Source organism: Macrobrachium rosenbergii, chromosome 14 (genome assembly GCF_040412425.1).
Source record: "Macrobrachium rosenbergii isolate ZJJX-2024 chromosome 14, ASM4041242v1, whole genome shotgun sequence".
Taxonomy (NCBI): Eukaryota; Metazoa; Arthropoda; class Malacostraca; order Decapoda; family Palaemonidae; genus Macrobrachium; species Macrobrachium rosenbergii.
This window is the reverse complement of record NC_089754.1, coordinates 24,162,943-24,175,677: the sequence shown is the minus strand read 5'-3', so window position 1 is coordinate 24,175,677 and position 12,735 is coordinate 24,162,943. Positions and strand designations below refer to the sequence as shown.

The 12,735-nt window shown below is 32.4% G+C and overlaps 1 protein-coding gene across 5 annotated transcripts in view; it reads left to right on the top strand.

The window, feature by feature from the left end:
- The first annotated feature begins 3,876 nt into the window (after positions 1–3,876).
- Positions 3,877–12,735, top strand: part of LOC136845791 (zinc finger protein OZF-like) — a 36,258-nt gene continuing 27,399 nt past the window's right edge. For 2 of the 5 annotated variants that reach the window (XM_067116117.1, XM_067116115.1), the window contains exon 1: positions 3,901–3,955. The gene's annotated coding sequence lies outside the window, so the exon portion shown is untranslated. Of the gene's footprint in view, positions 3,956–12,735 lie in introns of all 5 variants that reach the window. The other 3 variants (XM_067116120.1, XM_067116116.1, XM_067116114.1) reach the window with 3 other exon arrangements.

Sequence of the window (12,735 nt, the reverse complement as noted above, 5' to 3'; positions counted from 1 at the left end):
AAGTGAACATGGGAAGACGAACTGGTACGGACAAGAGTTTGTTAGGTTATGTATTATTACAGCGCAGACAGAAGAGTAAGTTGATGGTGAGACGAAGCGAAGTTGGAGGTATATCTGATCACAATTTAAGCAAAATTTAAGACAGATAGAAGTTCGAGCTGCAGAGGCAAGGGCTGACATGTAGCAGGAAGGGTATTTAAGACCAGTGAGTTTCCAAAGATGAAACTGGGGAGAGCGTACATGAAGAAAATGGATAATAAATGGTCTAGTGTTAAAGACACAGATAGTGAAGGAGTATATGATGTTTTAGAAAGGGGGGAAGACCATAGAAGAAATGAGAGAATGTATGTAAGATAGGAATGAAAGGTAAATTTAACGTTAGGAGGAGGTTCAGTGCGCTGCTGATAAGACTCCTGTGAAGATGTATGAAGTGGCTAATGGTGTGAAAGCGTCCTGCACGGGATTTCATCCATGATTCAGCAGTAAGAGTAATAGTATGAATGGGGCAGTGATCTATGCCTCGCCTCTCCTAGGGAACCACCCTCTGTTAGGAGAAACAGCCTAGTGATATATATATATATATATATATATATATATATGTGTGTGTGTGTGTGTGTGTGTGTGTTATATGCGTGTGTATGTGTTCAACCAAGCTAGGAAAAATGTTGAAGGCAATGGGAAAAGTCCTATTATGGCATATGGGAGCGAGCGGCAAGAAGCATGACGGATGTAGCCTAATTATAATACAGTTGTTGCATAAAACCGTATGGTCGACTCGTCAGAACAGATACAAAAAGGTGGCGTGAAATACAGATTGAACAGAAATATATAAAAGAAAAATGAGTAAAAACTAGGAAACAGGTGCTTTATTATCATTGTTGAAAATGACTTTGGAAACACCAACAGAAATCTGTGTGGTACTAATTCTTTTTTTTTTTTTATATACGCACAGGGCTATTTATATAATGAAAAAAAAAGGTCCCAAAGGAGTGTTTAATACCCAGACATGCTTCAGAAACTTTGCCTGCTGCATTCTGTGTTACCCGATACAGGATGCTGGGACAGGGGGTAGTGTAACAAAGTTGAACAATGTATTACATGCAAGTCCGAGATCCCAGCTCTCTCTCTCTCTCTCTCTCTCTCTCTCTCTCTCTCTCTCTCTCTCTCTCTCTCTCTCTCTATCTGTTCAGTGCAACAGTTCCTGTGAGATCCTGGTCGGAGAGATGCATCAGACAACGCCGCTTGGCCCAATCAATACAGTCGAGGAGATTTTCCATCCTAATATTTTGCTAAATTTCTGGGCAAGGCTTCAAGTAATTACTGTGTGTGCGTGTTTATTTTTAGTGCAATAAAAACCGTGCCATATAAGCTGCCATACACCTTGCTTTTATATAATGTATTTTAAACGCCCAAACATAAGCGCGCACAGAAATTGACACAACACACGCCCAGATGTATGATATTTTAGCGTATATGTCAGATCAGGCAAATAGGGCGATTTCGAGTCAGGAAGCGCATCCATTCGCAAAAACATCTGCCAAAATCAATATTAAAATGAACCGCTTAAGATAGAAGCAGCTGGAGTAGGCTCATTAAAAACAGCGACCCAGACTAGGGATTAATCTAGGAATATGTATACATACATACATACATACATACATACATACATACATACATACATACATACATACATACATACATACATACATACATACATATATATATAGCCACAAATTTTTTCAATACAGAAGTAGCCCAAGGTTAGGAATAACTTGAACCCAAGTGGAATTAAAACTGATAAGTGCATCTGCCCCGCCCAGTATTCGAACTCGGACTTTTGGTCTACATAACTAAAAAACAGTCGCAGAAATATTTCCTTTTCATAAGCATGCCACGGCAAAAGCAATTCATAATGATTAATTGCTATTATTATGAATTTTTCAACTATATTCAATTTATAAATGACCATTCTCAGCTGCCTGGCTTTGCAGGCGTCAATGCTAGAGCGACCTTCAAGGTTTTTGTGCACATCCTGGTGCTACAAAGTTGACCTATATACCATCTGAAGGAGGCACTTTACCTCCTCTTATTGCTACCCATTTTTTGTCCATCGTCTGAGTTGGTTTGGTGTGTCATGTCTGACCGGCACAGGCGGATAACCTGAATTAGGCTAAAATCCTCAAATAAGCAAAGATAACACTTGATCGGCACGCAGACACACTTTTGTTGATAGGTGATAAGTGCTTGAGATTTCGGTTAAGGTAACAAAATGGGGACATCGTTGTGTATCCATAGTCAGATAAAGAACTAGACGCTTACGAGACAGAATTTGCAAGGTAGGTGATAAGCTTGTCTGGTTCCACAGACAGGGTATAAAAAATTAGGGACATAGCAGGCCACAAAAATCATTCATAAAGAGAGGAGTAGCCTAGCCTTGTGCGTACGTTTGTAGGCGAGAGAGCGAGAGAGAAGGAGGGTTGATGTTAGGGGGGGACTCCCTGGGAGGGGGATGGGGGCTTATGTTGCCAAGGTACGATGTTTCAAAAGAGTTTAAGCATGAGATACCGAAGTATGCAAATGAAATGTGAAGCTTCGTTTATTATTGCTGCTGGCGTTGGTCTTGCGTAAAAATAAAGATCGTAATTTGCTCAAAAGTCATGGCTTGTCCTAATTTGTTTGTTAATTTCCTCATTGCATTTCATAATAGCTGCAGGATATTATAAGGCCATCGTGTACACCGAGAACACTGCATACCTGTAGGCAAAGTTTGCAATGGAATAATGCATGTTTGGGTAGGCTGTCTCGCCGGACTCGAAAAAAGGGAAGCTGCACATTCATGTGTACTAATATGTGTCATTTTATAAAATCCGTTCCCGGAAACAGTCATCCAAAGTGTACGATCAGACGTCAAAATACGGTTTAAACACATATATACATAAATATATTATATATATACATATATATATATAAATATATTATATATATATGTGTGTGTGTGTATGTATACGGTATATACATTGTAGCATTCCAAAAGAAAATTACAAGCCCTGTGATGTAGATTATAGCGAGTAAGTCAACGTATTATGAACAATGAAGGAAAACCCGAAGGGGTTGTTCGTATTTATAATATATATATATATATATATATATATATATATATATATATATATATATATATATATATATATATATATACATACATACATACATATACACACAAACAACGCCTTCTGCATTTCCTTCATTGTTCATAATACGTTTGGCTTCCTCAATATAAGGCTTGCAATCTTCTTTTGAAATGCTACGTGGCCAAAATAACAAAAAAAGTAATCCTGCTCACAACTCATGAAGATCAATCCCATCTATAAATTGCAAAACGTCGCCTTCCTCTGGCGAAAAAGATGTGTAGCCACGAGCTGGCGAGAAATGGCAACGTTTATCAACGTTAAGCGCTGGCAACACTGCTAGGGGCTACCCCGGTTGTAATACAATGTTAAACATCGTATCACGGTTGTTGTTAAATTAAACATTCTACCCGTGAACCAAGCGTCATAATTTCATCATTAAACTAAATAAATCACTATTAATTAATATTTTTTGTTTAATAAAATGGTACTTTTAGCAAAATGAAATTGACTGCTACAATTTGTGGTATTCTTAGTCGACCAGTGAATTGTATTAGCCAGTCTAGCCAACCTTTGTATATTGATGAGCATGTATACATTTTCATTCATTTCATATTCTAATAAAGCAAGGTAGTAATTAGATGTATGCTTGTAAATTCTAAAAAGAAAGCTATGGTCGCCGTAAAGGACACATTTCTGCATTGTGTATGAAAGAAAGAAAAATCCCCGCTGGTGATCGCATAGGAGCCAAGGCGCCAGCCTGCTATAAGTAAATAGTGAGCACTGAAACACGGCCGTGGTAGTATGCTACTCTTCGTCTCTTTGCGAAGGTTAGTGGATCCCCGTCTGTTATTGACAATTTAAGTATTGTTCATTGACCGAACCGTTCAGATATAAACAGGGAAACTACAGCAGCTTTGCCTCCCGTCCAACTGAGGTAGAAATGTAGGCTTCGAAAGCTAATAGTTAAACTAACAGGTTAGGCGGTGTATGGAACAACCTGGACGGAGCGGAAGCTTAGGATTTAACGTGGAAGAGGTTAGGAGTGGATTAGATTCATTTTGAAATAATCATTTGCTAATGCTGAAAAATAATGCAGTAGTAAGCCACTAGCAAAACATGAAATAACGGCATAAAATCGAATTAATAACTTTACGCATTTTTTTTTTTTTTACCAAAAACTGACCCCTGAGAATCGGAAATCATTTCGACATGAAGATGAATATTCCTGGAATATATGTGTTTGTGTATATATGTATATATATATAATATATATATGTGTGTAGAATCTACTGGTCACTTTTTACTAGATACATATGTAATTGTAATAGCCACAATGCCCTCTTAACTTCCTGAATTCTTCACATTACAATTACATTATATATATATATATATATATATATATATATATATATATATATATATATATATATATATATATATATATATATATATATATATATATATATATATATATATATATATATATATATATATATATAATATATATATATATACATAGGTGTTATTTGACGTAAAACTATTATTTGATATTGGAGAACGTACGCTGTGATCTTAATCTTCTTAATATTATTAGTAGGAAACTCATACTCAGATTCATCGGAAATTTAATATTACCGAGATGTATACCGATTTTGTTTATATTTGACCATTCATTCCAATGGGTCGCATACTGAACACGGCGTTTATGGGAGTGGTGCTGGTATTAAATAAAACTTTACAGCGAACGAAACGAATGTCAGAAACGTTCAAAGCTTACATTAAAACAGGAAAATTATACTTTCAAGTCCAAAATGTGGTAATAGTTTATAGCAAAATTATATATATTTATATATTTATGACAGTTGAAAGGTAATAATGATAGCGTGTTATTTTGTCACCAGTTTTGGGCAGGACATTGCATATCCGGTGTTTGCGTTTTTTTTTTTTATTGATGCTGAGGCCAAGGTAGAACTAGTAGTTATTCCACTTCAGATATAAAAGTCCTATTATTTTAAGCGTATGAAAGGACCAGAAACATTCCTACTTTTTTTTACCGATACAGGTAATTTTGAAGAGCGTTTCTTAATTCTGCGCGATTTTTATTTAATGGTTTCGATATTATATAGAGATATCGAAATCATGTTCAGTTAATAGGAAAAAATTCAAATAAAAAAAAATAATTACAGTACTAGGCGCGTGAGCATATTTCAACTGCACAATTTTTAAGGTAATAAATATTTTATTATTATATACGCAAAACTTACCTGCAAGTAAATAATATAACGTGTCTAATAATGCTTGTGCTGTGTATGTAGGCTTTAAATGTTAGCTCAAATTTAGCTTTATATTAGAACATTTAAAAGAAAAACGTCGTCAGGTGCACAAATTATAATAATAATAATAATAATAATAATTATTATTATTATTATTAATAATAATTATTATTATTATTATTATTATTATTATTATTATTATTATTATTATTATTATTATTATTATTATTATTATCCGAAAGTTACCGTCAAATATTCTCCCTAATAACCAAACAATAATACAAACAAGGTTTTTCTCTTGATGTTCTGAAGAGCGAGTTCATTTTTATTTCAGCGTTAATTTCTGTTATGGTTCAACATGAATTTTCATAATTTGGGGATAAACAGGGTTGACTTGCTTTATTATTAGTCATATATATATATATATATATATATATATATATATATATATATATATATATATATATATATATATATATATATATGTATATTTTGTGTGTGTTTGTATGTAAGTACATATATATCATTGCATGAAATGTAGTTTCATATATATATATATATATATATATATATATATATATATATATATATATATATATATATATATATATATATATATATATACTATATATATATATATATATATATATATATATATATATATATATATATATATATATATATATATGAATGGGGGTCAGAATTGATGAGGTTCTAACCTTAGTTATTTTCAGTTCTTTTTATTTTTTCTGTGTGCTTTTTTTCTTCATTTCATAATATACAGTATGTTTGAAAATTCGACTCCCCTAATTCAGTCAATTCATCTGCACTTCCGTAATTTAAAAGGTTTCAGTCGACGGTAACTAATTAAGGATATAAAGCATAAAGAAGAATCGAATTGTCACCAACAAAAAAAACTAAATTATAAATTGTTTTAAATTAGGCAATATATATATATATATATATATATATATATACATGAAAATATAGCAACATATGTATGTATGTGTGTTGTATGTATGCATGTGTGTATGTATATACATATATATATATTGTGTATATATATGTACATACAATACATATATATGCATATGTAGTTATATTTCATGTTTGTATGTATATACATATACATATTATATATATATATATATATATATATTATATTTCATGTTTGTATATATATATACATATATATATATATACATTGTATATGTTTATATATGTGTCAGTAATAATGTAGGGAGTCAACCCTATTCATCCTCAAATTATGAAAATTTTTTTATGAAACCGAACAGTAATTAACACGGGAATAAAAAGCAACTCAGTCTTCAGCACATCAGAGAAAAATCTAATCACTAATATTGTTTAATTAGTAAACAGAGTATGTGACAGTTGCTTTCAGGTAATAATAATAATAATAATAATAATAATAATAATAATAATAATAATAATAATAATAATAATAATAATAATAATAATAATCTGTATACCTGAGCAGGATTTGTACTTAACTTGTCCAATATAAATCACACCCATATATGTGTATATTAACTTTATCACATACACAGTTGTTCTGTGCATTAGTAGAATTATTAAAAGGACCTCATTCAAACTGGATGGTATCTAATGGAGTATTTATTCAGAAAAAGTTATTTTTTTAATAAATACTCCATTAGATACCATCCAGTGTGAATGAGGTCCTTTAGTTATATGTGTGTATATGTATATATATATATATATATATATATATATATATATATATATATATATATATACAGTATATAATACATTTATATGTATGTGTGTGTGTACATATAAAATATATACGTATATGTAAATGAATATACACATATAAGCATATATATGTGTGTATATACGTATGTGTATGCTCTACTGTATATACATGTATAGATCTATGTAAATATACACACGTATATATGTATATACAGTATAGCATACACATACAATTTATACACACATACATATATATAATATATATATATATATATATATATATATATAAATATATAAGTATATATATATATATATATATAAATATATATATATATATATATATATATATATATATATATATATATATATATATATATATATATATATATTGTTATGCCATGGGTTCTTTCATTGGCCTTTCTCATTAATAAACTTCTAACTCGCTCGTATTTTATCATTTAACTTTCCAAAAGACTTTATTTATTTATAAGCCCCCAGTAGGGTTAATAAAGCACCTGGGAAAAGTCATCACCATATATTTGAAATGAAAAATATGAAAATAACACCTATCCATGATTAACCATTCCCAATTAATGCAAAAAGAATAACACCTTAACACAACTATAACACGAATAACTCCCTGTACACACATTTACATTAATATTACGACAGCCAGCCTGTAGAATGTGCGAGCCTTAGCAATAACTCAGTCATTTACAATTTTATTTACATATCCAGAAGTAACTGTCCATGTAAACACAAACCAGTGACTCTGATTGTACAAGGTCTCTTCTTACGAAGTTATTTAAACAAAAGGACACAAAACAACTTGCTTTATAATATTACATTTTTCTTGGTAAAACTACCTAGAGGGGAAGCTCAATGTTCGTAAGTGACTGCATTTTTATGATTATTGTACCATAACACCTAAACAAATTATATATACACTGTACAGAGTGTACGGTATATATATATATATATATATATATATATATATATATATATATATATATATATATATATATATATATATATATATATTGTATATATATGTATATATATGTGTGTAATATATTTTGTATATATAAGTATTTATATAAATATATATATGCATATATATAATATATGTATACATAAATATTATATAATACAAAGTATATACTCGTATAGTTGAAATGTATTTTCTTGCGTTTATTATTTTTTCTTGTCATCTGCTGCAAAAACCTATACTCTCACATCTTTCAGAGCTACACCAGAACAGGACTCATAAAAAAATAAAGTAACAACACATGATCTATTGGACAACGATGCTGAATCCACTCACTTGTCGACAAGGTTAGGTTCCTGAACGAAAATCGGTGCTATTCAAAATGAGGATGGCTTAACTGGCGGTCAGCTTTAGGTGAACCTATTCGTATCCTTTACGGAAAAGACTTCGCTTCATAATGTCTTGCAGATCATCTTCTTATGTCTCGTAGTTATAAAAGTAATTCCCAAGTTTCTGATCTGGACTGAGCTAGAGCAGCGCTTTATCGAATCCATAGGAACGTTTTCGTGTCCGTTTAAGGAATTCTGATATTTGCCAGCCTCATGTATGTATATATATATATATATATATATATATATATATATATATATATATATATATATATATATATATATATATGTGTGTGTGTGTGTGTGTGTGTGTATATATATATATGTATATATGTATATATATTGTGTGTATATATATATATATATATATATATATATATATATATATATATATATATATATATATATATATATATATATATATATATATATATATATATATATATATATATATATATATATATATATATCCACAGACCTTGTACAATAAACTTTCATGTAACTGGTAACAAAGAACATCCTGAAACATATAGGAGTAGGAAATCGTTCAAGCAAATATTTATTATATATTTTAATGTGATGTGTTTAATCTTAGCTAGACCCATACAGCTGACCTGTAGCATCACTTCTAGGTTCTTCTGCTGTGTTAATATTTAATTAGAGGTTCTTCTGCTGTGTTGATATTTAACTAACAGTATAGGCGGAATAACATGATTCCCCGCAGTGAAGGCTGTCAGCGTCAATTCTTTTTATGGCAGACAACACTAACTCTGCATCTTGGATTATTGTGCGACTGCGGAGTAGATACTGCCTCTCAGTTTGAAGGACACGATACTGAATTTGGCGCTGTGCATTTTGGGAATTTTGAGAAGTATAATTTATCACATACGGTGTAAAATAAATAAAAAAAATAGTCTGAGTAGAATGACCTGAAACGAATACTTTGTTCAGGGTACCTGAACAGTGGCATAAATATTTTAGGTGTGACTTTGAAGAAAACATCAAATATGGAAATCGTCCTATAATTATATTTTTCCCCAAATAGTATCTGCAACAGACAAATTCATATTCTACTGTGCATTTTGTCTTGACATTACGGGTTGATTTGATCCACTGTGTTCATTTTATTATAAAATACATTACATAGGGCGGAAATCAAGCTAGTTCTTCCTAATCTTAGCTAACCAAAACATCAGTGATTTTGTTGCAATTCCTTGAAGAAAAAGAAACACACACACACACACACACACACACATATATATACAGTATATATATATATATATATATATATATATATATATATATATATATATATATATTATAGCATTAGAAAATTTTGTAATAGCCAAAAGCCTTCTAAGGAACTTTGGCCCTAACCCCCATTTTTTTTTAATGAGGTGCTTGTTGTACATTGGAATCGAGAGTAGTTGTGGTTGTTCGTCAGAGTCCCCAGATTCATTGACTCGTGTCTGGTGTATCTAAAATTGTTGAAGTCTGCCGAAGGGAATATTGTTGGTTCTAGTCAGGGCTGTTAGGGAAACACATGGGGTGTTTGGTGCAGATTCAGGCAAAAGCACCAAATTTGGCTCAAATGTTCCTTTCATATTATGTTACTGATTTTTGATTGGCGCCAAGACAAAGATGACTTGGAGTCAGTATAATGTCCAGATAAAAAATGGTCACCATCCATTTAGAAAATCGACTACTATATTGAGCGAAAAAAGGCTGTAATCATGAATAGAATTAGTTTTCGCAGCTTTTGTTTTCCTAAAATATTCAAATATTGTTATAATCATAGTTAAAAGAATACAGAACAGTGGCAAAAAAGTAATTTTATTTGTAACAGCGTGTTTTACATATTGTCACGACACACAAATTACGAAGTAATGGTTAGAAAATCCTGGTAGCTGCAAGTTCATGAACATTTTGGATGTAGATTACAAAAATGGCATATTTCTAATGCTGACCCTATTATAAAGGCTTTATGTCTTTGTAGACATGACGAGTCTAATGTCAACCACTACATAATTCACTATTGTTCAGACATAATTTCATTAAATAGAAAGTATGCTCTACAGTCGTCCGCCATTTAGCTGTGTCATCCTTCTGCCATCCCCATCTACTGAAGTCAGGGAAATTCTGTAGAGCCACCGTTACTTCATTAAAAAAAAAAATTATGTTTGCAGAAGTACCCGCTTAACATGCAGCAACATTGCAGCTTGGGTTGGTGGAATATTTTCCAGTGATTTACATCCTGTTGTAAATAGGTGATGCCCTACTTCATTTACAATAACTGCACTGCATCTTTTTTTGTACAATGAGGGCTGAATTTTCTGACAGAGCTATTGAGGTTTAGGGTGCTATTCCACGCTGACCAAGCTGTCTTTTTGCCACATCTAGGAAAATGTGAAGAGGCATCACAACCGTTTAGGAGTGGAGGAAATGCCAAAGATTTTGCTTAACCAAGATTTGAACATATTTCATGAATTGCAGTCTCACAAAAGGTGGACTACCAGTACTACAATGTCACTATCATTTGCAGTGTTTGCTAATTGAAGACTGATTCTGGTGTCTTCCCCAGCATGATTACATGGTTGCAGATCTATAAGATCACAATCTCTGTTGGATAGCACCCTGTCAAAGTAGGTGCTCAGCATGAGTTTTCCTTCCATAAATTTTAACAGTACTTATACTGATGGATGAGAAAAGTTCCCTCTTGTTCTTTGCATTTTTCAGGAAGCCATCCCAATCATTCTTTGGAATTCTTTCACTTCCATCACCAACTCTTGTTCGTGGACCTTTCCCATGACGTTTTTGTGCAAATGCCTTCAGGTTATTTGCCTCAGGATAAACATCCCATATAACGTCAGTGCGTTGGTTACCATTTTCCGCTTGAGCTTGCAGAAATGGTATTATGTGTAGTATTACATACTAATTAAAGTTTTTTGCTTTTGTAGGGAATACCATGAGAACAGCTGCTGCTATGTTAAACACCTCATCTTTGCCTTGTGACAGATCATTTGCCTGACTAGCTGGTGCTCTGATACACTGAAGAATGTCAGACTTCATTCCAGATCTTAGAAAATCTCATTCAGTGAGGTTTTTGCTTCTTTTCCACGGATTTACATTTGGCCTTTGGCGAATGGAAGTAGGTTATTTTGCTTAATGATATCAGTTTCTAGAACTGAATGCTTTTCAAGTCTTTCAGTTACATATGATTTGTGTGTGTACATTCCCACCAACTTCTTTGATACAGCAACTGCGTGCTCCATGACATTTTGTATTCCAAGAGCAACAAGCTCCTTGTTTGCTCAGAGGGATGGATTAACTAGCTGTTCAGCTACGTTTAGAAATGTAAGCACATACATTTGATACACAACATGTAAATTATGCCTTCTTCTGGATTGACCTTTGGATGAGAACTGTTTGTCATGCACTGCTAAAACTCTTCAACAGTCTATGCACAGTGAGGACTGGCCAGCATAAATAAAGTCAGTGCTTCTGGGTCTCATACATTCCTGTTGCATACACGAGTTCCTGCAGGCTCTTGTTGCCCTGTCCATGTGCTTGATTTTTTCCAATGAAGCTGAACTTTTTAGCAAAAATCTGCACCACAGAATTTCTCTTTAAGAATTCAGCATACATCTCTGGGTGCTTCTGGGAAGCAGCATCGTATTACTGGTAGCCCACGCGTGTAATTTTTATGATCTAGGGTGTATGGAACCAGCCATATAGTTCATCACGTGATTGTACATACACCGTGAAATCACCTACTTGAATGGACGCTCAAAGCTTGACGTCAGCATTTCAATTTCCATGAATATTGAGCTAAACTTGAACTGAAGTGCAGTGTGTCAACCCTTGTTTACATCTCAAATGGGCATGGGAAGTCATTTGGATGTAATTCTTTAATAGCGTTATCTGAAAGGTAATGTGACCCAACATAATCAAATTTGCATATTTCTACCGATTTTTAATGTTTGTAGGATTTCAAAAGAGATTTTGTCGTGTTTGGAATATAAATTATGGCAAACCTTGCTGACACCTGCCTTAGAGCTCATCAAAAATCAAGAAGGTATACAATGTGTGGGCCAGATTTGGTTCTTTCGCCAAAAAATGAACCAAATGTCTCTAACTCCCTTGAATATTCCTGAAAAGAACTCAGAGGCTAGAATGACCTCTCATGTGTTTATACATTTTTATTTGTAAAATTACTGTTCAGT